The 25,364-nt window shown below is 47.5% G+C and overlaps 15 non-coding genes across 15 annotated transcripts; all 15 read right to left on the minus strand.

Moving 5' to 3' along the window:
* Positions 1–70: 70 nt before the first annotated feature.
* Positions 71–261, minus strand: LOC142259471 (U2 spliceosomal RNA). Its single transcript, XR_012727959.1, has one exon. It is a non-coding gene; the product is annotated as a U2 spliceosomal RNA (small nuclear RNA).
* Positions 262–1,649: 1,388 nt separating this feature from the next.
* LOC142259629 (U2 spliceosomal RNA) lies at positions 1,650–1,844 on the minus strand. Its single transcript, XR_012728084.1, has one exon. It is a non-coding gene; the product is annotated as a U2 spliceosomal RNA (small nuclear RNA).
* A 2,186-nt stretch (positions 1,845–4,030) lies between these two features.
* On the minus strand, positions 4,031–4,221 carry LOC142259472 (U2 spliceosomal RNA). Its single transcript, XR_012727960.1, has one exon. It is a non-coding gene; the product is annotated as a U2 spliceosomal RNA (small nuclear RNA).
* Positions 4,222–5,609: 1,388 nt separating this feature from the next.
* On the minus strand, positions 5,610–5,794 carry LOC142259653 (U2 spliceosomal RNA). Its single transcript, XR_012728105.1, has one exon. It is a non-coding gene; the product is annotated as a U2 spliceosomal RNA (small nuclear RNA).
* Positions 5,795–7,387: 1,593 nt separating this feature from the next.
* Positions 7,388–7,572, minus strand: LOC142259654 (U2 spliceosomal RNA). Its single transcript, XR_012728106.1, has one exon. It is a non-coding gene; the product is annotated as a U2 spliceosomal RNA (small nuclear RNA).
* Positions 7,573–9,165: 1,593 nt separating this feature from the next.
* LOC142259473 (U2 spliceosomal RNA) lies at positions 9,166–9,356 on the minus strand. Its single transcript, XR_012727961.1, has one exon. It is a non-coding gene; the product is annotated as a U2 spliceosomal RNA (small nuclear RNA).
* Positions 9,357–10,744: 1,388 nt separating this feature from the next.
* Positions 10,745–10,935, minus strand: LOC142259474 (U2 spliceosomal RNA). The gene has a single exon (XR_012727962.1). It is a non-coding gene; the product is annotated as a U2 spliceosomal RNA (small nuclear RNA).
* A 1,388-nt stretch (positions 10,936–12,323) lies between these two features.
* LOC142259476 (U2 spliceosomal RNA) lies at positions 12,324–12,514 on the minus strand. The gene has a single exon (XR_012727964.1). It is a non-coding gene; the product is annotated as a U2 spliceosomal RNA (small nuclear RNA).
* A 1,388-nt stretch (positions 12,515–13,902) lies between these two features.
* LOC142259601 (U2 spliceosomal RNA) lies at positions 13,903–14,098 on the minus strand. The gene has a single exon (XR_012728060.1). It is a non-coding gene; the product is annotated as a U2 spliceosomal RNA (small nuclear RNA).
* A 2,186-nt stretch (positions 14,099–16,284) lies between these two features.
* Positions 16,285–16,475, minus strand: LOC142259519 (U2 spliceosomal RNA). The gene has a single exon (XR_012728003.1). It is a non-coding gene; the product is annotated as a U2 spliceosomal RNA (small nuclear RNA).
* A 1,388-nt stretch (positions 16,476–17,863) lies between these two features.
* On the minus strand, positions 17,864–18,054 carry LOC142259523 (U2 spliceosomal RNA). Its single transcript, XR_012728006.1, has one exon. It is a non-coding gene; the product is annotated as a U2 spliceosomal RNA (small nuclear RNA).
* Positions 18,055–19,442: 1,388 nt separating this feature from the next.
* On the minus strand, positions 19,443–19,633 carry LOC142259477 (U2 spliceosomal RNA). The gene has a single exon (XR_012727965.1). It is a non-coding gene; the product is annotated as a U2 spliceosomal RNA (small nuclear RNA).
* A 1,388-nt stretch (positions 19,634–21,021) lies between these two features.
* On the minus strand, positions 21,022–21,206 carry LOC142259656 (U2 spliceosomal RNA). The gene has a single exon (XR_012728107.1). It is a non-coding gene; the product is annotated as a U2 spliceosomal RNA (small nuclear RNA).
* Positions 21,207–22,799: 1,593 nt separating this feature from the next.
* On the minus strand, positions 22,800–22,984 carry LOC142259657 (U2 spliceosomal RNA). Its single transcript, XR_012728108.1, has one exon. It is a non-coding gene; the product is annotated as a U2 spliceosomal RNA (small nuclear RNA).
* Positions 22,985–24,577: 1,593 nt separating this feature from the next.
* LOC142259479 (U2 spliceosomal RNA) lies at positions 24,578–24,768 on the minus strand. The gene has a single exon (XR_012727966.1). It is a non-coding gene; the product is annotated as a U2 spliceosomal RNA (small nuclear RNA).
* Between the last annotated feature and the right edge of the window lie 596 nt (positions 24,769–25,364).

Raw genomic sequence — 25,364 nt, forward strand, 5'->3', positions numbered from 1 at the left:
CTTCCAATTCATTAAATCGGGCTAATATGAATCAGGTGAATTGAGTTCTGCTTTTGGAAACTGGGTTAAGAAGGGGTGCACCGGTCCTGGAGGTACTGCAATACCAGGTCAATGCGTGGAGTGGACAGAGCAAGCTCTTTTTCCATCTCCCTGTTCTAAAAATCCATTTAATATATGGTCCCCAGATAGGGGACGTATCAGATATTAAACTGATAAGAACAGATACTACACTTGATCTTAGCCAAAAGGCCGAGAAGCGATAACCAGAATTGGTTTGGGCCTCGAGTGGCACCCTGGCCTATGCCGGACACATCTTAGGGAGAGAGAGCGAGAGGGAGACAAACCCACGCCTACAGAAGACATTTTGTCACCCAAGCCAACCCTTGAAAAGGCTGCTTTGCAGAGCAAAAACAAGAAGAATGGTGCGTTTTGCAGCCGCCGCCCCCCACTGCAATGAATCTGAATAACTCCTCCTTTAGGGCGCAAGCAACTCCCCTCCCCCTTGCAGTCTTTCCAATTCACGATACAAAAAGACGGACAGGACAGGTTGCCTGACTTTCCGTCACTGCCACCCTTTGCCATCCTTACCCGTAGAAAGCCCTTTCATCATCCCCAAACCCTAATCTTTTCCCTTTCCTTCCCAGCCCCCAAACCCTGCCCTCTGTACCCTTCTCACCACCCGCATCCCTTCTCCTGTCATCCCCCTACCACCCGGGAAAAAAAGAGCTTGCCCCCTCCTTACACTAGCCCACCCTCCCACCCAAAGAACAACTTCTGCTGCGTAGCTTGTTTTCTAGGCAGCAGCGCTATTGTGATGTCAGCGGGGGCATTGTGACAAGCCGCCAGTGTTCCGTCTCTTCATGTTGTGCACAGTTCAAACGGAAAATACATCAACAGGCAGACTACAGAAAAGCTTACTATCAAAGGTTAGAGGGGGGCTTTCTCAGAGGGCTTTTTACAGTTTTTCTATTCCCAATTAGCCGTTTAAGTGTACTTATTGAAAGTAGTAATTCTTTCATAGGCCGCCCTTTCTTAGTATTTGACGTTCCTTATATTGCGGTATGAGGCTTTGCAGCAGGTTGCAAACATTCATCACCCATGACTGTCCCCAATTGAGCTCAGAAGCTCAATGTCTATCATGACCTCTCTTTTAGAATGTCCAAGAGCAAGCAAACTATTCCTCCAGGAGAGGGCGCCAACAGACTACTAAAGAGATCATCATTACTCAAAGAAAACCCCAAAAACCAATGCATGATAGGAATAAACAGGTAACTTTCTTTGGAGTGGAAGCGGAGAGATCGCACCAGATGCCAATTCTAGATGTTATCACACCTGTGGTCACTGCAGCAGCAGGTGAATCCACTTTGTCCAAAAGGGATCTATTCCATTCAATTGCAAATGATCTAGATAAGACAGAGAACTGCAGCACGGGACATAGCCGAGTTGGTCAGGTTGAGTGGTGATGAGTTTGCTATTTGGATGAATAAAGAAAGTCAAAAGTGTGAAAGATAAAAAACAAAAGGAGGAAGTGTGAAAAGTGAATGGGCCAAATTGAGGTGCATATGAAGACGTATGCTTTCTTCCAATTCATTAAATCGGGCTAATATGAATCAGGTGAATTGAGTTCTGCTTTTGGAAACTGGGTTAAGAAGGGGTGCACCGGTCCTGGAGGTACTGCAATACCAGGTCAATGCGTGGAGTGGACAGAGCAAGCTCTTTTTCCATCTCCCTGTTCTAAAAATCCATTTAATATATGGTCCCCAGATAGGGGACGTATCAGATATTAAACTGATAAGAACAGATTTGATTTAATGAAGCTTTCCAAAGCACCACAAAAAATGCATGACCGAAGTCACACCAAAAACAGTGCAAAGGCTAGGATTCGTGTGGACCCCACCGTGAGGAGAGGGTCCCCAAAAATCAACCCCGTCCCTCCGAGCCAGAAGGCCACAGCAAGGGTCAGGGATCTTCGGTGCTCTCCCAAGCCGAAGCCTGGTTGAGCCTTGTCGTTGCTCCCAGCGTCCACCCAGGCATCTTACCCAAGTGGAGTAGAGAGCTACTAGTTGTTGGTTTCGCAGCCGAAACTGCCCGGACCGTCAACCGGTGTTGGTTTCTCAGCCCAAGGCTAACCGGACCTCCAACCGGGTGTTGGTTTCTCAGCCGAAGCTGACCCAGACCTCCAACCGGGTGTTGGTTTCTCAGCCGAAGCTGACCCAGACCTCCAACCGGGTGTTAGTTTCTCAGCCCAAAGCTGACCAGACCTCCGACCGGGATTATAAAAATTTCCCTTCCTAGCCAGAAGGCCGGGATAGGGTAATATGCTCAAAAAGTATGAAAAGGCAAGGTACGGTGTGCTACAGAGCCCAAGGCTTGCCGGGGTCCCAAGCCAGCAAGCTCAGACTCACTCCAGGGTCGTCAGTCCTGGGGCACGTTGTACCATAGCCCCCCACCCTTACTCAGTCTAATAGCCTCGATCCTGGTAGGGCCATGTTTTCCTCTAGATGAATATACTATCCACCCAGAGTACTAGCAAGCGCAACCTTCCAGTGTGCATTGTATCATTGTACTAAGGTGGCCTGGAGCTTAAACCACCTCTTCGAACAACACTACACTTGATCTTAGCCAAAAGGCCGAGAAGCGATAACCAGAATTGGTTTGGGCCTCGAGTGGCACCCTGGCCTATGCCGGACACATCTTAGGGAGAGAGAGCGAGAGGGAGACAAACCCACGCCTACAGAAGACATTTTGTCACCCAAGCCAACCCTTGAAAAGGCTGCTTTGCAGAGCAAAAACAAGAAGAATGGTGCGTTTTGCAGCCGCCGCCCCCCACTGCAATGAATCTGAATAACTCCTCCTTTAGGGCGCAAGCAACTCCCCTCCCCCTTGCAGTCTTTCCAATTCACGATACAAAAAGACGGACAGGACAGGTTGCCTGACTTTCCGTCACTGCCACCCTTTGCCATCCTTACCCGTAGAAAGCCCTTTCATCATTCCCAAACCCTAATCTTTTCCCTTTCCTTCCCAGCCCCCAAACCCTGCCCTCTGTACCCTTCTCACCACCCGCATCCCTTCTCCTGTCATCCCCCTACCACCCGGGAAAAAAAGAGCTTGCCCCCTCCTTACACTAGCCCACCCTCCCACCCAAAGAACAACTTCTGCTGCGCAGCTTGTTTTCTAGGCAGCAGCGCTATTGTGATGTCAGCGGGGGCATTGTGACAAGCCGCCAGTGTTCCGTCTCTTCATGTTGTGCACAGTTCAAACGGAAAATACATCAACAGGCAGACTACAGAAAAGCTTACTATCAAAGGTTAGAGGGGGGCTTTCTCAGAGGGCTTTTTACAGTTTTTCTATTCCCAATTAGCCGTTTAAGTGTACTTATTGAAAGTAGTAATTCTTTCATAGGCCGCCCTTTCTTAGTATTTGACGTTCCTTATATTGCGGTATGAGGCTTTGCAGCAGGTTGCAAACATTCATCACCCATGACTGTCCCCAATTGAGCTCAGAAGCTCAATGTCTATCATGACCTCTCTTTTAGAATGTCCAAGAGCAAGCAAACTATTCCTCCAGGAGAGGGCGCCAACAGACTACTAAAGAGATCATCATTACTCAAAGAAAACCCCAAAAACCAATGCATGATAGGAATAAACAGGTAACTTTCTTTGGAGTGGAAGCGGAGAGATCGCACCAGATGCCAATTCTAGATCTTATCACACCTGTGGTCACTGCAGCAGCAGGTGAATCCACTTTGTCCAAAAGGGATCTATTCCATTCAATTGCAAATGATCTAGATAAGACAGAGAACTGCAGCACGGGACATAGCCGAGTTGGTCAGGTTGAGTGGTGATGAGTTTGCTATTTGGATGAATAAAGAAAGTCAAAAGTGTGAAAGATAAAAAACAAAAGGAGGAAGTGTGAAAAGTGAATGGGCCAAATTGAGGTGCATATGAAGACGTATGCTTTCTTCCAATTCATTAAATCGGGCTAATATGAATCAGGTGAATTGAGTTCTGCTTTTGGAAACTGGGTTAAGAAGGGGTGCACCGGTCCTGGAGGTACTGCAATACCAGGTCAATGCGTGGAGTGGACAGAGCAAGCTCTTTTTCCATCTCCCTGTTCTAAAAATCCATTTAATATATGGTCCCCAGATAGGGGACGTATCAGATATTAAACTGATAAGAACAGATACTACACTTGATCTTAGCCAAAAGGCCGAGAAGCGATAACCAGAATTGGTTTGGGCCTCGAGTGGCACCCTGGCCTATGCCGGACACATCTTAGGGAGAGAGAGCGAGAGGGAGACAAACCCACGCCTACAGAAGACATTTTGTCACCCAAGCCAACCCTTGAAAAGGCTGCTTTGCAGAGCAAAAACAAGAAGAATGGTGCGTTTTGCAGCCGCCGCCCCCCACTGCAATGAATCTGAATAACTCCTCCTTTAGGGCGCAAGCAACTCCCCTCCCCCTTGCAGTCTTTCCAATTCACGATACAAAAAGACGGACAGGACAGGTTGCCTGACTTTCCGTCACTGCCACCCTTTGCCATCCTTACCCGTAGAAAGCCCTTTCATCATCCCCAAACCCTAATCTTTTCCCTTTCCTTCCCAGCCCCCAAACCCTGCCCTCTGTACCCTTCTCACCACCCGCATCCCTTCTCCTGTCATCCCCCTACCACCCGGGAAAAAAAGAGCTTGCCCCCTCCTTACACTAGCCCACCCTCCCACCCAAAGAACAACTTCTGCTGCGCAGCTTGTTTTCTAGGCAGCAGCGCTATTGTGATGTCAGCGGGGGCATTGTGACAAGCCGCCAGTGTTCCGTCTCTTCATGTTGTGCACAGTTCAAACGGAAAATACATCAACAGGCAGACTACAGAAAAGCTTACTATCAAAGGTTAGAGGGGGGCTTTCTCAGAGGGCTTTTTACAGTTTTTCTATTCCCAATTAGCCGTTTAAGTGTACTTATTGAAAGTAGTAATTCTTTCATAGGCCGCCCTTTCTTAGTATTTGACGTTCCTTATATTGCGGTATGAGGCTTTGCAGCAGGTTGCAAACATTCATCACCCATGACTGTCCCCAATTGAGCTCAGAAGCTCAATGTCTATCATGACCTCTCTTTTAGAATGTCCAAGAGCAAGCAAACTATTCCTCCAGGAGAGGGCGCCAACAGACTACTAAAGAGATCATCATTACTCAAAGAAAACCCCAAAAACCAATGCATGATAGGAATAAACAGGTAACTTTCTTTGGAGTGGAAGCGGAGAGATCGCACCAGATGCCAATTCTAGATCTTATCACACCTGTGGTCACTGCAGCAGCAGGTGAATCCACTTTGTCCAAAAGGGATCTATTCCATTCAATTGCAAATGATCTAGATAAGACAGAGAACTGCAGCACGGGACATAGCCGAGTTGGTCAGGTTGAGTGGTGATGAGTTTGCTATTTGGATGAATAAAGAAAGTCAAAAGTGTGAAAGATAAAAAACAAAAGGAGGAAGTGTGAAAAGTGAATGGGCCAAATTGAGGTGCATATGAAGACGTATGCTTTCTTCCAATTCATTAAATCGGGCTAATATGAATCAGGTGAATTGAGTTCTGCTTTTGGAAACTGGGTTAAGAAGGGGTGCACCGGTCCTGGAGGTACTGCAATACCAGGTCAATGCGTGGAGTGGACAGAGCAAGCTCTTTTTCCATCTCCCTGTTCTAAAAATCCATTTAATATATGGTCCCCAGATAGGGGACGTATCAGATATTAAACTGATAAGAACAGATGAGATTACATCCGCAAATTTCAGAAAACGGTCATCGGCCACCACACAAAAGCGCAGTGCCGCAGGTGATCGCCTCCCGAGCCCAGGAACCACCAGCCATAAGGGGACGTAAGCACCAAAAGGCGCAACAATCCCCGAGGCCGGCGGTTGTGCAAGCCCGGGCCCCTCCCAGCCAAGACCAAGGCAAACCCAATGAAAGGACTACACTTGATCTTAGCCAAAAGGCCGAGAAGCGATAACCAGAATTGGTTTGGGCCTCGAGTGGCACCCTGGCCTATGCCGGACACATCTTAGGGAGAGAGAGCGAGAGGGAGACAAACCCACGCCTACAGAAGACATTTTGTCACCCAAGCCAACCCTTGAAAAGGCTGCTTTGCAGAGCAAAAACAAGAAGAATGGTGCGTTTTGCAGCCGCCGCCCCCCACTGCAATGAATCTGAATAACTCCTCCTTTAGGGCGCAAGCAACTCCCCTCCCCCTTGCAGTCTTTCCAATTCACGATACAAAAAGACGGACAGGACAGGTTGCCTGACTTTCCGTCACTGCCACCCTTTGCCATCCTTACCCGTAGAAAGCCCTTTCATCATCCCCAAACCCTAATCTTTTCCCTTTCCTTCCCAGCCCCCAAACCCTGCCCTCTGTACCCTTCTCACCACCCGAATCCCTTCTCCTGTCATCCCCCTACCACCCGGGAAAAAAAGAGCTTGCCCCCTCCTTACACTAGCCCACCCTCCCACCCAAAGAACAACTTCTGCTGCGCAGCTTGTTTTCTAGGCAGCAGCGCTATTGTGATGTCAGCGGGGGCATTGTGACAAGCCGCCAGTGTTCCGTCTCTTCATGTTGTGCACAGTTCAAACGGAAAATACATCAACAGGCAGACTACAGAAAAGCTTACTATCAAAGGTTAGAGGGGGGCTTTCTCAGAGGGCTTTTTACAGTTTTTCTATTCCCAATTAGCCGTTTAAGTGTACTTATTGAAAGTAGTAATTCTTTCATAGGCCGCCCTTTCTTAGTATTTGACGTTCCTTATATTGCGGTATGAGGCCTTGCAGCAGGTTGCAAACATTCATCACCCATGACTGTCCCCAATTGAGCTCAGAAGCTCAATGTCTATCATGACCTCTCTTTTAGAATGTCCAAGAGCAAGCAAACTATTCCTCCAGGAGAGGGCGCCAACAGACTACTAAAGAGATCATCATTACTCAAAGAAAACCCCAAAAACCAATGCATGATAGGAATAAACAGGTAACTTTCTTTGGAGTGGAAGCGGAGAGATCGCACCAGATGCCAATTCTAGATCTTATCACACCTGTGGTCACTGCAGCAGCAGGTGAATCCACTTTGTCCAAAAGGGATCTATTCCATTCAATTGCAAATGATCTAGATAAGACAGAGAACTGCAGCACGGGACATAGCCGAGTTGGTCAGGTTGAGTGGTGATGAGTTTGCTATTTGGATGAATAAAGAAAGTCAAAAGTGTGAAAGATAAAAAACAAAAGGAGGAAGTGTGAAAAGTGAATGGGCCAAATTGAGGTGCATATGAAGACGTATGCTTTCTTCCAATTCATTAAATCGGGCTAATATGAATCAGGTGAATTGAGTTCTGCTTTTGGAAACTGGGTTAAGAAGGGGTGCACCGGTCCTGGAGGTACTGCAATACCAGGTCAATGCGTGGAGTGGACAGAGCAAGCTCTTTTTCCATCTCCCTGTTCTAAAAATCCATTTAATATATGGTCCCCAGATAGGGGACGTATCAGATATTAAACTGATAAGAACAGATGAGATTACATCCGCAAATTTCAGAAAACGGTCATCGGCCACCACACAAAAGCGCAGTGCCGCAGGTGATCGCCTCCCGAGCCCAGGAACCACCAGCCATAAGGGGACGTAAGCACCAAAAGGCGCAACAATCCCCGAGGCCGGCGGTTGTGCAAGCCCGGGCCCCTCCCAGCCAAGACCAAGGCAAACCCAATGAAGGGACTACACTTGATCTTAGCCAAAAGGCCGAGAAGCGATAACCAGAATTGGTTTGGGCCTCGAGTGGCACCCTGGCCTATGCCGGACACATCTTAGGGAGAGAGAGCGAGAGGGAGACAAACCCACGCCTACAGAAGACATTTTGTCACCCAAGCCAACCCTTGAAAAGGCTGCTTTGCAGAGCAAAAACAAGAAGAATGGTGCGTTTTGCAGCCGCCGCCCCCCACTGCAATGAATCTGAATAACTCCTCCTTTAGGGCGCAAGCAACTCCCCTCCCCCTTGCAGTCTTTCCAATTCACGATACAAAAAGACGGACAGGACAGGTTGCCTGACTTTCCGTCACTGCCACCCTTTGCCATCCTTACCCGTAGAAAGCCCTTTCATCATCCCCAAACCCTAATCTTTTCCCTTTCCTTCCCAGCCCCCAAACCCTGCCCTCTGTACCCTTCTCACCACCCGCATCCCTTCTCCTGTCATCCCCCTACCACCCGGGAAAAAAAGAGCTTGCCCCCTCCTTACACTAGCCCACCCTCCCACCCAAAGAACAACTTCTGCTGCGCAGCTTGTTTTCTAGGCAGCAGCGCTATTGTGATGTCAGCGGGGGCATTGTGACAAGCCGCCAGTGTTCCGTCTCTTCATGTTGTGCACAGTTCAAACGGAAAATACATCAACAGGCAGACTACAGAAAAGCTTACTATCAAAGGTTAGAGGGGGGCTTTCTCAGAGGGCTTTTTACAGTTTTTCTATTCCCAATTAGCCGTTTAAGTGTACTTATTGAAAGTAGTAATTCTTTCATAGGCCGCCCTTTCTTAGTATTTGACGTTCCTTATATTGCGGTATGAGGCTTTGCAGCAGGTTGCAAACATTCATCACCCATGACTGTCCCCAATTGAGCTCAGAAGCTCAATGTCTATCATGACCTCTCTTTTAGAATGTCCAAGAGCAAGCAAACTATTCCTCCAGGAGAGGGCGCCAACAGACTACTAAAGAGATCATCATTACTCAAAGAAAACCCCAAAAACCAATGCATGATAGGAATAAACAGGTAACTTTCTTTGGAGTGGAAGCGGAGAGATCGCACCAGATGCCAATTCTAGATCTTATCACACCTGTGGTCACTGCAGCAGCAGGTGAATCCACTTTGTCCAAAAGGGATCTATTCCATTCAATTGCAAATGATCTAGATAAGACAGAGAACTGCAGCACGGGACATAGGCGAGTTGGTCAGGTTGAGTGGTGATGAGTTTGCTATTTGGATGAATAAAGAAAGTCAAAAGTGTGAAAGATAAAAAACAAAAGGAGGAAGTGTGAAAAGTGAATGGGCCAAATTGAGGTGCATATGAAGACGTATGCTTTCTTCCAATTCATTAAATCGGGCTAATATGAATCAGGTGAATTGAGTTCTGCTTTTGGAAACTGGGTTAAGAAGGGGTGCACCGGTCCTGGAGGTACTGCAATACCAGGTCAATGCGTGGAGTGGACAGAGCAAGCTCTTTTTCCATCTCCCTGTTCTAAAAATCCATTTAATATATGGTCCCCAGATAGGGGACGTATCAGATATTAAACTGATAAGAACAGATACTACACTTGATCTTAGCCAAAAGGCCGAGAAGCGATAACCAGAATTGGTTTGGGCCTCGAGTGGCACCCTGGCCTATGCCGGACACATCTTAGGGAGAGAGAGCGAGAGGGAGACAAACCCACGCCTACAGAAGACATTTTGTCACCCAAGCCAACCCTTGAAAAGGCTGCTTTGCAGAGCAAAAACAAGAAGAATGGTGCGTTTTGCAGCCGCCGCCCCCCACTGCAATGAATCTGAATAACTCCTCCTTTAGGGCGCAAGCAACTCCCCTCCCCCTTGCAGTCTTTCCAATTCACGATACAAAAAGACGGACAGGACAGGTTGCCTGACTTTCCGTCACTGCCACCCTTTGCCATCCTTACCCGTAGAAAGCCCTTTCATCATCCCCAAACCCTAATCTTTTCCCTTTCCTTCCCAGCCCCCAAACCCTGCCCTCTGTACCCTTCTCACCACCCGCATCCCTTCTCCTGTCATCCCCCTACCACCCGGGAAAAAAAGAGCTTGCCCCCTCCTTACACTAGCCCACCCTCCCACCCAAAGAACAACTTCTGCTGCGCAGCTTGTTTTCTAGGCAGCAGCGCTATTGTGATGTCAGCGGGGGCATTGTGACAAGCCGCCAGTGTTCCGTCTCTTCATGTTGTGCACAGTTCAAACGGAAAATACATCAACAGGCAGACTACAGAAAAGCTTACTATCAAAGGTTAGAGGGGGGCTTTCTCAGAGGGCTTTTTACAGTTTTTCTATTCCCAATTAGCCGTTTAAGTGTACTTATTGAAAGTAGTAATTCTTTCATAGGCCGCCCTTTCTTAGTATTTGACGTTCCTTATATTGCGGTATGAGGCTTTGCAGCAGGTTGCAAACATTCATCACCCATGACTGTCCCCAATTGAGCTCAGAAGCTCAATGTCTATCATAACCTCTCTTTTAGAATGTCCAAGAGCAAGCAAACTATTCCTCCAGGAGAGGGCGCCAACAGACTACTAAAGAGATCATCATTACTCAAAGAAAACCCCAAAAACCAATGCATGATAGGAATAAACAGGTAACTTTCTTTGGAGTGGAAGCGGAGAGATCGCACCAGATGCCAATTCTAGATCTTATCACACCTGTGGTCACTGCAGCAGCAGGTGAATCCACTTTGTCCAAAAGGGATCTATTCCATTCAATTGCAAATGATCTAGATAAGACAGAGAACTGCAGCACGGGACATAGCCGAGTTGGTCAGGTTGAGTGGTGATGAGTTTGCTATTTGGATGAATAAAGAAAGTCAAAAGTGTGAAAGATAAAAAACAAAAGGAGGAAGTGTGAAAAGTGAATGGGCCAAATTGAGGTGCATATGAAGACGTATGCTTTCTTCCAATTCATTAAATCGGGCTAATATGAATCAGGTGAATTGAGTTCTGCTTTTGGAAACTGGGTTAAGAAGGGGTGCACCGGTCCTGGAGGTACTGCAATACCAGGTCAATGCGTGGAGTGGACAGAGCAAGCTCTTTTTCCATCTCCCTGTTCTAAAAATCCATTTAATATATGGTCCCCAGATAGGGGACGTATCAGATATTAAACTGATAAGAACAGATACTACACTTGATCTTAGCCAAAAGGCCGAGAAGCGATAACCAGAATTGGTTTGGGCCTCGAGTGGCACCCTGGCCTATGCCGGACACATCTTAGGGAGAGAGAGCGAGAGGGAGACAAACCCACGCCTACAGAAGACATTTTGTCACCCAAGCCAACCCTTGAAAAGGCTGCTTTGCAGAGCAAAAACAAGAAGAATGGTGCGTTTTGCAGCCGCCGCCCCCCACTGCAATGAATCTGAATAACTCCTCCTTTAGGGCGCAAGCAACTCCCCTCCCCCTTGCAGTCTTTCCAATTCACGATACAAAAAGACGGACAGGACAGGTTGCCTGACTTTCCGTCACTGCCACCCTTTGCCATCCTTACCCGTAGAAAGCCCTTTCATCATCCCCAAACCCTAATCTTTTCCCTTTCCTTCCCAGCCCCCAAACCCTGCCCTCTGTACCCTTCTCACCACCCGCATCCCTTCTCCTGTCATCCCCCTACCACCCGGGAAAAAAAGAGCTTGCCCCCTCCTTACACTAGCCCACCCTCCCACCCAAAGAACAACTTCTGCTGCGCAGCTTGTTTTCTAGGCAGCAGCGCTATTGTGATGTCAGCGGGGGCATTGTGACAAGCCGCCAGTGTTCCGTCTCTTCATGTTGTGCACAGTTCAAACGGAAAATACATCAACAGGCAGACTACAGAAAAGCTTACTATCAAAGGTTAGAGGGGGGCTTTCTCAGAGGGCTTTTTACAGTTTTTCTATTCCCAATTAGCCGTTTAAGTGTACTTATTGAAAGTAGTAATTCTTTCATAGGCCGCCCTTTCTTAGTATTTGACGTTCCTTATATTGCGGTATGAGGCTTTGCAGCAGGTTGCAAACATTCATCACCCATGACTGTCCCCAATTGAGCTCAGAAGCTCAATGTCTATCATGACCTCTCTTTTAGAATGTCCAAGAGCAAGCAAACTATTCCTCCAGGAGAGGGCGCCAACAGACTACTAAAGAGATCATCATTACTCAAAGAAAACCCCAAAAACCAATGCATGATAGGAATAAACAGGTAACTTTCTTTGGAGTGGAAGCGGAGAGATCGCACCAGATGCCAATTCTAGATCTTATCACACCTGTGGTCACTGCAGCAGCAGGTGAATCCACTTTGTCCAAAAGGGATCTATTCCATTCAATTGCAAATGATCTAGATAAGACAGAGAACTGCAGCACGGGACATAGCCGAGTTGGTCAGGTTGAGTGGTGATGAGTTTGCTATTTGGATGAATAAAGAAAGTCAAAAGTGTGAAAGATAAAAAACAAAAGGAGGAAGTGTGAAAAGTGAATGGGCCAAATTGAGGTGCATATGAAGACGTATGCTTTCTTCCAATTCATTAAATCGGGCTAATATGAATCAGGTGAATTGAGTTCTGCTTTTGGAAACTGGGTTAAGAAGGGGTGCACCGGTCCTGGAGGTACTGCAATACCAGGTCAATGCGTGGAGTGGACAGAGCAAGCTCTTTTTCCATCTCCCTGTTCTAAAAATCCATTTAATATATGGTCCCCAGATAGGGGACGTATCAGATATTAAACTGATAAGAACAGATACTACACTTGATCTTAGCCAAAAGGCCGAGAAGCGATAACCAGAATTGGTTTGGGCCTCGAGTGGCACCCTGGCCTATGCCGGACACATCTTAGGGAGAGAGAGCGAGAGGGAGACAAACCCACGCCTACAGAAGACATTTTGTCACCCAAGCCAACCCTTGAAAAGGCTGCTTTGCAGAGCAAAAACAAGAAGAATGGTGCGTTTTGCAGCCGCCGCCCCCCACTGCAATGAATCTGAATAACTCCTCCTTTAGGGCGCAAGCAACTCCCCTCCCCCTTGCAGTCTTTCCAATTCACGATACAAAAAGACGGACAGGACAGGTTGCCTGACTTTCCGTCACTGCCACCCTTTGCCATCCTTACCCGTAGAAAGCCCTTTCATCATCCCCAAACCCTAATCTTTTCCCTTTCCTTCCCAGCCCCCAAACCCTGCCCTCTGTACCCTTCTCACCACCCGCATCCCTTCTCCTGTCATCCCCCTACCACCCGGGAAAAAAAGAGCTTGCCCCCTCCTTACACTAGCCCACCCTCCCACCCAAAGAACAACTTCTGCTGCGCAGCTTGTTTTCTAGGCAGCAGCGCTATTGTGATGTCAGCGGGGGCATTGTGACAAGCCGCCAGTGTTCCGTCTCTTCATGTTGTGCACAGTTCAAACGGAAAATACATCAACAGGCAGACTACAGAAAAGCTTACTATCAAAGGTTAGAGGGGGGCTTTCTCAGAGGGCTTTTTACAGTTTTTCTATTCCCAATTAGCCGTTTAAGTGTACTTATTGAAAGTAGTAATTCTTTCATAGGCCGCCCTTTCTTAGTATTTGACGTTCCTTATATTGCGGTATGAGGCTTTGCAGCAGGTTGCAAACATTCATCACCCATGACTGTCCCCAATTGAGCTCAGAAGCTCAATGTCTATCATGACCTCTCTTTTAGAATGTCCAAGAGCAAGCAAACTATTCCTCCAGGAGAGGGCGCCAACAGACTACTAAAGAGATCATCATTACTCAAAGAAAACCCCAAAAACCAATGCATGATAGGAATAAACAGGTAACTTTCTTTGGAGTGGAAGCGGAGAGATCGCACCAGATGCCAATTCTAGATCTTATCACACCTGTGGTCACTGCAGCAGCAGGTGAATCCACTTTGTCCAAAAGGGATCTATTCCATTCAATTGCAAATGATCTAGATAAGACAGAGAACTGCAGCACGGGACATAGCCGAGTTGGTCAGGTTGAGTGGTGATGAGTTTGCTATTTGGATGAATAAAGAAAGTCAAAAGTGTGAAAGATAAAAAACAAAAGGAGGAAGTGTGAAAAGTGAATGGGCCAAATTGAGGTGCATATGAAGACGTATGCTTTCTTCCAATTCATTAAATCGGGCTAATATGAATCAGGTGAATTGAGTTCTGCTTTTGGAAACTGGGTTAAGAAGGGGTGCACCGGTCCTGGAGGTACTGCAATACCAGGTCAATGCGTGGAGTGGACAGAGCAAGCTCTTTTTCCATCTCCCTGTTCTAAAAATCCATTTAATATATGGTCCCCAGATAGGGGACGTATCAGATATTAAACTGATAAGAACAGATTTTGATTTAATGAAGCTTTCCAAAGCACCACAAAAAATGCATGACCGAAGTCACACCAAAAACAGTGCAAAGGCTAGGATTCGTGTGGACCCCACCGTGAGGAGAGGGTCCCCAAAAATCAACCCCGTCCCTCCGAGCCAGAAGGCCACAGCAAGGGTCAGGGATCTTCGGTGCTCCCCCAAGCCGAAGCCTGGTTGAGCCTTGTCATTGCTCCCAGCGTCCACCCAGGCATCTTACCCAAGTGGAGTAGAGAGCTACTAGTTGTTGGTTTCGCAGCCGAAACTGCCCGGACCGTCAACCGGTGTTGGTTTCTCAGCCCAAGGCTAACCGGACCTCCAACCGGGTGTTGGTTTCTCAGCCGAAGCTGACCCAGACCTCCAACCGGGTGTTGGTTTCTCAGCCGAAGCTGACCCGGACCTCCAACCGGGTGTTAGTTTCTCAGCCCAAAGCTGACCAGACCTCCGTCCGGGATTATAAAAATTTCCCTTCCTAGCCAGAAGGCCGGGATAGGGTAATATGCTCAAAAAGTATGAAAAGGCAAGGTACGGTGTGCTACAGAGCCCAAGGCTTGCCGGGGTCCCAAGCCAGCAAGCTCAGACTCACTCCAGGGTCGTCAGTCCTGGGGCACGTTGTACCATAGCCCCCCATCCTTACTCAGTCTAATAGCCTCGATCCTGGTAGGGCCATGTTTTCCACTAGATGAATATACTATCCACCCAGAGTACTAGCAAGCGCAACCTTCCAGTGTGCATTGTATCATTGTACTAAGGTGGCCTGGAGCTTAAACCACCTCTTCGAACAACACTACACTTGATCTTAGCCAAAAGGCCGAGAAGCGATAACCAGAATTGGTTTGGGCCTCGAGTGGCACCCTGGCCTATGCCGGACACATCTTAGGGAGAGAGAGCGAGAGGGAGACAAACCCACGCCTACAGAAGACATTTTGTCACCCAAGCCAACCCTTGAAAAGGCTGCTTTGCAGAGCAAAAACAAGAAGAATGGTGCGTTTTGCAGCCGCCGCCCCCCACTGCAATGAATCTGAATAACTCCTCCTTTAGGGCGCAAGCAACTCCCCTCCCCCTTGCAGTCTTTCCAATTCACGATACAAAAAGACGGACAGGACAGGTTGCCTGACTTTCCGTCACTGCCACCCTTTGCCATCCTTACCCGTAGAAAGCCCTTTCATCATCCCCAAACCCTAATCTTTTCCCTTTCCTTCCCAGCCCCCAAACCCTGCCCTCTGTACCCTTCTCACCACCCGCATCCCTTCTCCTGTCATCCCCCTACCACCCGGGAAAAAAAGAGCTTGCCCCCTCCTTACACTAGCCCACCCTCCCACCCAAAGAACAACTTCTGCTGCGCAGCTTGTTTTCTAGGCAGCAGCGCTATTGTGATGTCAGCGGGGGCATTGTGACAAGCCGCCAGTGTTCCGTCTCTTCATGTTGTGCACAGTTCAAACGGAAAATACATCAACAGGCAGACTACAGAAAAGCTTACTATCAAAGGTTAGAGGGGGGCTTTCTCAGAGGGCTTTTTACAGTTTTTCTATTCCCAATTAGCCGTTTAAGTGTACTTATTGAAAGTAGTAATTCTTTCATAGGCCGCCCTTTCTTAGTATTTGACGTTCCTTATATTGCGGTATGAGGCTTTGCAGCAGGTTGCAAACATTCATCACCCATGACTGTCCCCAATTGAGCTCAGAAGCTCAATGTCTATCATGACCTCTCTTTTAGAATGTCCAAGAGCAAGCAAACTATTCCTCCAGGAGAGGGCGCCAACAGACTACTAAAGAGATCATCATTACTCAAAGAAAACCCCAAAAACCAATGCATGATAGGAATAAACAGGTAACTTTCTTTGGAGTGGAAGCGGAGAGATCGCACCAGATGCCAATTCTAGATCTTATCACACCTGTGGTCACTGCAGCAGCAGGTGAATCCACTTTGTCCAAAAGGGATCTATTCCATTCAATTGCAAATGATCTAGATAAGACAGAGAACTGCAGCACGGGACATAGCCGAGTTGGTCAGGTTGAGTGGTGATGAGTTTGCTATTTGGATGAATAAAGAAAGTCAAAAGTGTGAAAGATAAAAAACAAAAGGAGGAAGTGTGAAAAGTGAATGGGCCAAATTGAGGTGCATATGAAGACGTATGCTTTCTTCCAATTCATTAAATCGGGCTAATATGAATCAGGTGAATTGAGTTCTGCTTTTGGAAACTGGGTTAAGAAGGGGTGCACCGGTCCTGGAGGTACTGCAATACCAGGTCAATGCGTGGAGTGGACAGAGCAAGCTCTTTTTCCATCTCCCTGTTCTAAAAATCCATTTAATATATGGTCCCCAGATAGGAGACGTATCAGATATTAAACTGATAAGAACAGATACTACACTTGATCTTAGCCAAAAGGCCGAGAAGCGATAACCAGAATTGGTTTGGGCCTCGAGTGGCACCCTGGCCTATGCCGGACACATCTTAGGGAGAGAGAGCGAGAGGGAGACAAACCCACGCCTACAGAAGACATTTTGTCACCCAAGCCAACCCTTGAAAAGGCTGCTTTGCAGAGCAAAAACAAGAAGAATGGTGCGTTTTGCAGCCGCCGCCCCCCACTGCAATGAATCTGAATAACTCCTCCTTTAGGGCGCAAGCAACTCCCCTCCCCCTTGCAGTCTTTCCAATTCACGATACAAAAAGACGGACAGGACAGGTTGCCTGACTTTCCGTCACTGCCACCCTTTGCCATCCTTACCCGTAGAAAGCCCTTTCATCATCCCCAAACCCTAATCTTTTCCCTTTCCTTCCCAGCCCCCAAACCCTGCCCTCTGTACCCTTCTCACCACCCGCATCCCTTCTCCTGTCATCCCCCTACCACCCGGGAAAAAAAGAGCTTGCCCCCTCCTTACACTAGCCCACCCTCCCACCCAAAGAACAACTTCTGCTGCGCAGCTTGTTTTCTAGGCAGCAGCGCTATTGTGATGTCAGCGGGGGCATTGTGACAAGCCGCCAGTGTTCCGTCTCTTCATGTTGTGCACAGTTCAAACGGAAAATACATCAACAGGCAGACTACAGAAAAGCTTACTATCAAAGGTTAGAGGGGGGCTTTCTCAGAGGGCTTTTTACAGTTTTTCTATTCCCAATTAGCCGTTTAAGTGTACTTATTGAAAGTAGTAATTCTTTCATAGGCCGCCCTTTCTTAGTATTTGACGTTCCTTATATTGCGGTATGAGGCTTTGCAGCAGGTTGCAAACATTCATCACCCATGACTGTCCCCAATTGAGCTCAGAAGCTCAATGTCTATCATGACCTCTCTTTTAGAATGTCCAAGAGCAAGCAAACTATTCCTCCAGGAGAGGGCGCCAACAGACTACTAAAGAGATCATCATTACTCAAAGAAAACCCCAAAAACCAATGCATGATAGGAATAAACAGGTAACTTTCTTTGGAGTGGAAGCGGAGAGATCGCACCAGATGCCAATTCTAGATCTTATCACACCTGTGGTCACTGCAGCAGCAGGTGAATCCACTTTGTCCAAAAGGGATCTATTCCATTCAATTGCAAATGATCTAGATAAGACAGAGAACTGCAGCACGGGACATAGCCGAGTTGGTCAGGTTGAGTGGTGATGAGTTTGCTATTTGGATGAATAAAGAAAGTCAAAAGTGTGAAAGATAAAAAACAAAAGGAGGAAGTGTGAAAAGTGAATGGGCCAAATTGAGGTGCATATGAAGACGTATGCTTTCTTCCAATTCATTAAATCGGGCTAATATGAATCAGGTGAATTGAGTTCTGCTTTTGGAAACTGGGTTAAGAAGGGGTGCACCGGTCCTGGAGGTACTGCAATACCAGGTCAATGCGTGGAGTGGACATAGCAAGCTCTTTTTCCATCTCCCTGTTCTAAAAATCCATTTAATATATGGTCCCCAGATAGGGGACGTATCAGATATTAAACTGATAAGAACAGATACTACACTTGATCTTAGCCAAAAGGCCGAGAAGCGATAACCAGAATTGGTTTGGGCCTCGAGTGGCACCCTGGCCTATGCCGGACACATCTTAGGGAGAGAGAGCGAGAGGGAGACAAACCCACGCCTACAGAAGACATTTTGTCACCCAAGCCAACCCTTGAAAAGGCTGCTTTGCAGAGCAAAAACAAGAAGAATGGTGCGTTTTGCAGCCGCCGCCCCCCACTGCAATGAATCTGAATAACTCCTCCTTTAGGGCGCAAGCAACTCCCCTCCCCCTTGCAGTCTTTCCAATTCACGATACAAAAAGACGGACAGGACAGGTTGCCTGACTTTCCGTCACTGCCACCCTTTGCCATCCTTACCCGTAGAAAGCCCTTTCATCATTCCCAAACCCTAATCTTTTCCCTTTCCTTCCCAGCCCCCAAACCCTGCCCTCTGTACCCTTCTCACCACCCGCATCCCTTCTCCTGTCATCCCCCTACCACCCGGGAAAAAAAGAGCTTGCCCCCTCCTTACACTAGCCCACCCTCCCACCCAAAGAACAACTTCTGCTGCGCAGCTTGTTTTCTAGGCAGCAGCGCTATTGTGATGTCAGCGGGGGCATTGTGACAAGCCGCCAGTGTTCCGTCTCTTCATGTTGTGCACAGTTCAAACGGAAAATACATCAACAGGCAGACTACAGAAAAGCTTACTATCAAAGGTTAGAGGGGGGCTTTCTCAGAGGGCTTTTTACAGTTTTTCTATTCCCAATTAGCCGTTTAAGTGTACTTATTGAAAGTAGTAATTCTTTCATAGGCCGCCCTTTCTTAGTATTTGACGTTCCTTATATTGCGGTATGAGGCTTTGCAGCAGGTTGCAAACATTCATCACCCATGACTGTCCCCAATTGAGCTCAGAAGCTCAATGTCTATCATGACCTCTCTTTTAGAATGTCCAAGAGCAAGCAAACTATTCCTCCAGGAGAGGGCGCCAACAGACTACTAAAGAGATCATCATTACTCAAAGAAAACCCCAAAAACCAATGCATGATAGGAATAAACAGGTAACTTTCTTTGGAGTGGAAGCGGAGAGATCGCACCAGATGCCAATTCTAGATCTTATCACACCTGTGGTCACTGCAGCAGCAGGTGAATCCACTTTGTCCAAAAGGGATCTATTCCATTCAATTGCAAATGATCTAGATAAGACAGAGAACTGCAGCACGGGACATAGCCGAGTTGGTCAGGTTGAGTGGTGATGAGTTTGCTATTTGGATGAATAAAGAAAGTCAAAAGTGTGAAAGATAAAAAACAAAAGGAGGAAGTGTGAAAAGTGAATGGGCCAAATTGAGGTGCATATGAAGACGTATGCTTTCTTCCAATTCATTAAATCGGGCTAATATGAATCAGGTGAATTGAGTTCTGCTTTTGGAAACTGGGTTAAGAAGGGGTGCACCGGTCCTGGAGGTACTGCAATACCAGGTCAATGCGTGGAGTGGACAGAGCAAGCTCTTTTTCCATCTCCCTGTTCTAAAAATCCATTTAATATATGGTCCCCAGATAGGGGACGTATCAGATATTAAACTGATAAGAACAGATACTACACTTGATCTTAGCCAAAAGGCCGAGAAGCGATAACCAGAATTGGTTTGGGCCTCGAGTGGCACCCTGGCCTATGCCGGACACATCTTAGGGAGAGAGAGCGAGAGGGAGACAAACCCACGCCTACAGAAGACATTTTGTCACCCAAGCCAACCCTTGAAAAGGCTGCTTTGCAGAGCAAAAACAAGAAGAATGGTGCGTTTTGCAGCCGCCGCCCCCCACTGCAATGAATCTGAATAACTCCTCCTTTAGGGCGCAAGCAACTCCCCTCCCCCTTGCAGTCTTTCCAATTCACGATACAAAAAGACGGACAGGACAGGTTGCCTGACTTTCCGTCACTGCCACCCTTTGCCATCCTTACCCGTAGAAAGCCCTTTCATCATCCCCAAACCCTAATCTTTTCCCTTTCCTTCCCAGCCCCCAAACCCTGCCCTCTGTACCCTTCTCACCACCCGCATCCCTTCTCCTGTCATCCCCCTACCACCCGGGAAAAAAAGAGCTTGCCCCCTCCTTACACTAGCCCACCCTCCCACCCAAAGAACAACTTCTGCTGCGCAGCTTGTTTTCTAGGCAGCAGCGCTATTGTGATGTCAGCGGGGGCATTGTGACAAGCCGCCAGTGTTCCGTCTCTTCATGTTGTGCACAGTTCAAACGGAAAATACATCAACAGGCAGACTACAGAAAAGCTTACTATCAAAGGTTAGAGGGGGGCTTTCTCAGAGGGCTTTTTACAGTTTTTCTATTCCCAATTAGCCGTTTAAGTGTACTTATTGAAAGTAGTAATTCTTTCATAGGCCGCCCTTTCTTAGTATTTGACGTTCCTTATATTGCGGTATGAGGCTTTGCAGCAGGTTGCAAACATTCATCACCCATGACTGTCCCCAATTGAGCTCAGAAGCTCAATGTCTATCATGACCTCTCTTTTAGAATGTCCAAGAGCAAGCAAACTATTCCTCCAGGAGAGGGCGCCAACAGACTACTAAAGAGATCATCATTACTCAAAGAAAACCCCAAAAACCAATGCATGATAGGAATAAACAGGTAACTTTCTTTGGAGTGGAAGCGGAGAGATCGCACCAGATGCCAATTCTAGATCTTATCACACCTGTGGTCACTGCAGCAGCAGGTGAATCCACTTTGTCCAAAAGGGATCTATTCCATTCAATTGCAAATGATCTAGATAAGACAGAGAACTGCAGCACGGGACATAGCCGAGTTGGTCAGGTTGAGTGGTGATGAGTTTGCTATTTGGATGAATAAAGAAAGTCAAAAGTGTGAAAGATAAAAAACAAAAGGAGGAAGTGTGAAAAGTGAATGGGCCAAATTGAGGTGCATATGAAGACGTATGCTTTCTTCCAATTCATTAAATCGGGCTAATATGAATCAGGTGAATTGAGTTCTGCTTTTGGAAACTGGGTTAAGAAGGGGTGCACCGGTCCTGGAGGTACTGCAATACCAGGTCAATGCGTGGAGTGGACAGAGCAAGCTCTTTTTCCATCTCCCTGTTCTAAAAATCCATTTAATATATGGTCCCCAGATAGGGGACGTATCAGATATTAAACTGATAAGAACAGATGAGATTACATCCGCAAATTTCAGAAAACGGTCATCGGCCACCACACAAAAGCGCAGTGCCGCAGGTGATCGCCTCCCGAGCCCAGGAACCACCAGCCATAAGGGGACGTAAGCACCAAAAGGCGCAACAATCCCCGAGGCCGGCGGTTGTGCAAGCCCGGGCCCCTCCCAGCCAAGACCAAGGCAAACCCAATGAAGGGACTACACTTGATCTTAGCCAAAAGGCCGAGAAGCGATAACCAGAATTGGTTTGGGCCTCGAGTGGCACCCTGGCCTATGCCGGACACATCTTAGGGAGAGAGAGCGAGAGGGAGACAAACCCACGCCTACAGAAGACATTTTGTCACCCAAGCCAACCCTTGAAAAGGCTGCTTTGCAGAGCAAAAACAAGAAGAATGGTGCGTTTTGCAGCCGCCGCCCCCCACTGCAATGAATCTGAATAACTCCTCCTTTAGGGCGCAAGCAACTCCCCTCCCCCTTGCAGTCTTTCCAATTCACGATACAAAAAGACGGACAGGACAGGTTGCCTGACTTTCCGTCACTGCCACCCTTTGCCATCCTTACCCGTAGAAAGCCCTTTCATCATCCCCAAACCCTAATCTTTTCCCTTTCCTTCCCAGCCCCCAAACCCTGCCCTCTGTACCCTTCTCACCACCCGAATCCCTTCTCCTGTCATCCCCCTACCACCCGGGAAAAAAAGAGCTTGCCCCCTCCTTACACTAGCCCACCCTCCCACCCAAAGAACAACTTCTGCTGCGCAGCTTGTTTTCTAGGCAGCAGCGCTATTGTGATGTCAGCGGGGGCATTGTGACAAGCCGCCAGTGTTCCGTCTCTTCATGTTGTGCACAGTTCAAACGGAAAATACATCAACAGGCAGACTACAGAAAAGCTTACTATCAAAGGTTAGAGGGGGGCTTTCTCAGAGGGCTTTTTACAGTTTTTCTATTCCCAATTAGCCGTTTAAGTGTACTTATTGAAAGTAGTAATTCTTTCATAGGCCGCCCTTTCTTAGTATTTGACGTTCCTTATATTGCGGTATGAGGCCTTGCAGCAGGTTGCAAACATTCATCACCCATGACTGTCCCCAATTGAGCTCAGAAGCTCAATGTCTATCATGACCTCTCTTTTAGAATGTCCAAGAGCAAGCAAACTATTCCTCCAGGAGAGGGCGCCAACAGACTACTAAAGAGATCATCATTACTCAAAGAAAACCCCAAAAACCAATGCATGATAGGAATAAACAGGTAACTTTCTTTGGAGTGGAAGCGGAGAGATCGCACCAGATGCCAATTCTAGATCTTATCACACCTGTGGTCACTGCAGCAGCAGGTGAATCCACTTTGTCCAAAAGGGATCTATTCCATTCAATTGCAAATGATCTAGATAAGACAGAGAACTGCAGCACGGGACATAGCCGAGTTGGTCAGGTTGAGTGGTGATGAGTTTGCTATTTGGATGAATAAAGAAAGTCAAAAGTGTGAAAGATAAAAAACAAAAGGAGGAAGTGTGAAAAGTGAATGGGCCAAATTGAGGTGCATATGAAGACGTATGCTTTCTTCCAATTCATTAAATCGGGCTAATATGAATCAGGTGAATTGAGTTCTGCTTTTGGAAACTGGGTTAAGAAGGGGTGCACCGGTCCTGGAGGTACTGCAATACCAGGTCAATGCGTGGAGTGGACAGAGCAAGCTCTTTTTCCATCTCCCTGTTCTAAAAATCCATTTAATATATGGTCCCCAGATAGGGGACGTATCAGATATTAAACTGATAAGAACAGATGAGATTACATCCGCAAATTTCAGAAAACGGTCATCGGCCACCACACAAAAGCGCAGTGCCGCAGGTGATCGCCTCCCGAGCCCAGGAACCACCAGCCATAAGGGGACGTAAGCACCAAAAGGCGCAACAATCCCCGAGGCCGGCGGTTGTGCAAGCCCGGGCCCCTCCCAGCCAAGACCAAGGCAAACCCAATGAAGGGACTACACTTGATCTTAGCCAAAAGGCCGAGAAGCGATAACCAGAATTGGTTTGGGCCTCGAGTGGCACCCTGGCCTATGCTGGACACATCTTAGGGAGAGAGAGCGAGAGGGAGACAAACCCACGCCTACAGAAGACATTTTGTCACCCAAGCCAACCCTTGAAAAGGCTGCTTTGCAGAGCAAAAACAAGAAGAATGGTGCGTTTTGCAGCCGCCGCCCCCCACTGCAATGAATCTGAATAACTCCTCCTTTAGGGCGCAAGCAACTCCCCTCCCCCTTGCAGTCTTTCCAATTCACGATACAAAAAGACGGACAGGACAGGTTGCCTGACTTTCCGTCACTGCCACCCTTTGCCATCCTTACCCGTAGAAAGCCCTTTCATCATCCCCAAACCCTAATCTTTTCCCTTTCCTTCCCAGCCCCCAAACCCTGCCCTCTGTACCCTTCTCACCACCCGCATCCCTTCTCCTGTCATCCCCCTACCACCCGGGAAAAAAAGAGCTTGCCCCCTCCTTACACTAGCCCACCCTCCCACCCAAAGAACAACTTCTGCTGCGCAGCTTGTTTTCTAGGCAGCAGCGCTATTGTGATGTCAGCGGGGGCATTGTGACAAGCCGCCAGTGTTCCGTCTCTTCATGTTGTGCACAGTTCAAACGGAAAATACATCAACAGGCAGACTACAGAAAAGCTTACTATCAAAGGTTAGAGGGGGGCTTTCTCAGAGGGCTTTTTACAGTTTTTCTATTCCCAATTAGCCGTTTAAGTGTACTTATTGAAAGTAGTAATTCTTTCATAGGCCGCCCTTTCTTAGTATTTGACGTTCCTTATATTGCGGTATGAGGCTTTGCAGCAGGTTGCAAACATTCATCACCCATGACTGTCCCCAATTGAGCTCAGAAGCTCAATGTCTATCATGACCTCTCTTTTAGAATGTCCAAGAGCAAGCAAACTATTCCTCCAGGAGAGGGCGCCAACAGACTACTAAAGAGATCATCATTACTCAAAGAAAACCCCAAAAACCAATGCATGATAGGAATAAACAGGTAACTTTCTTTGGAGTGGAAGCGGAGAGATCGCACCAGATGCCAATTCTAGATCTTATCACACCTGTGGTCACTGCAGCAGCAGGTGAATCCACTTTGTCCAAAAGGGATCTATTCCATTCAATTGCAAATGATCTAGATAAGACAGAGAACTGCAGCACGGGACATAGGCGAGTTGGTCAGGTTGAGTGGTGATGAGTTTGCTATTTGGATGAATAAAGAAAGTCAAAAGTGTGAAAGATAAAAAACAAAAGGAGGAAGTGTGAAAAGTGAATGGGCCAAATTGAGGTGCATATGAAGACGTATGCTTTCTTCCAATTCATTAAATCGGGCTAATATGAATCAGGTGAATTGAGTTCTGCTTTTGGAAACTGGGTTAAGAAGGGGTGCACCGGTCCTGGAGGTACTGCAATACCAGGTCAATGCGTGGAGTGGACAGAGCAAGCTCTTTTTCCATCTCCCTGTTCTAAAAATCCATTTAATATATGGTCCCCAGATAGGGGACGTATCAGATATTAAACTGATAAGAACAGATACTACACTTGATCTTAGCCAAAAGGCCGAGAAGCGATAACCAGAATTGGTTTGGGCCTCGAGTGGCACCCTGGCCTATGCCGGACACATCTTAGGGAGAGAGAGCGAGAGGGAGACAAACCCACGCCTACAGAAGACATTTTGTCACCCAAGCCAACCCTTGAAAAGGCTGCTTTGCAGAGCAAAAACAAGAAGAATGGTGCGTTTTGCAGCCGCCGCCCCCCACTGCAATGAATCTGAATAACTCCTCCTTTAGGGCGCAAGCAACTCCCCTCCCCCTTGCAGTCTTTCCAATTCACGATACAAAAAGACGGACAGGACAGGTTGCCTGACTTTCCGTCACTGCCACCCTTTGCCATCCTTACCCGTAGAAAGCCCTTTCATCATCCCCAAACCCTAATCTTTTCCCTTTCCTTCCCAGCCCCCAAACCCTGCCCTCTGTACCCTTCTCACCACCCGCATCCCTTCTCCTGTCATCCCCCTACCACCCGGGAAAAAAAGAGCTTGCCCCCTCCTTACACTAGCCCACCCTCCCACCCAAAGAACAACTTCTGCTGCGCAGCTTGTTTTCTAGGCAGCAGCGCTATTGTGATGTCAGCGGGGGCATTGTGACAAGCCGCCAGTGTTCCGTCTC

The sequence above is a fragment of the Anomaloglossus baeobatrachus genome, assembly GCF_048569485.1.
Source record: "Anomaloglossus baeobatrachus isolate aAnoBae1 chromosome 9 unlocalized genomic scaffold, aAnoBae1.hap1 SUPER_9_unloc_2, whole genome shotgun sequence".
Classification (NCBI taxonomy): Eukaryota; Metazoa; Chordata; class Amphibia; order Anura; family Aromobatidae; genus Anomaloglossus; species Anomaloglossus baeobatrachus.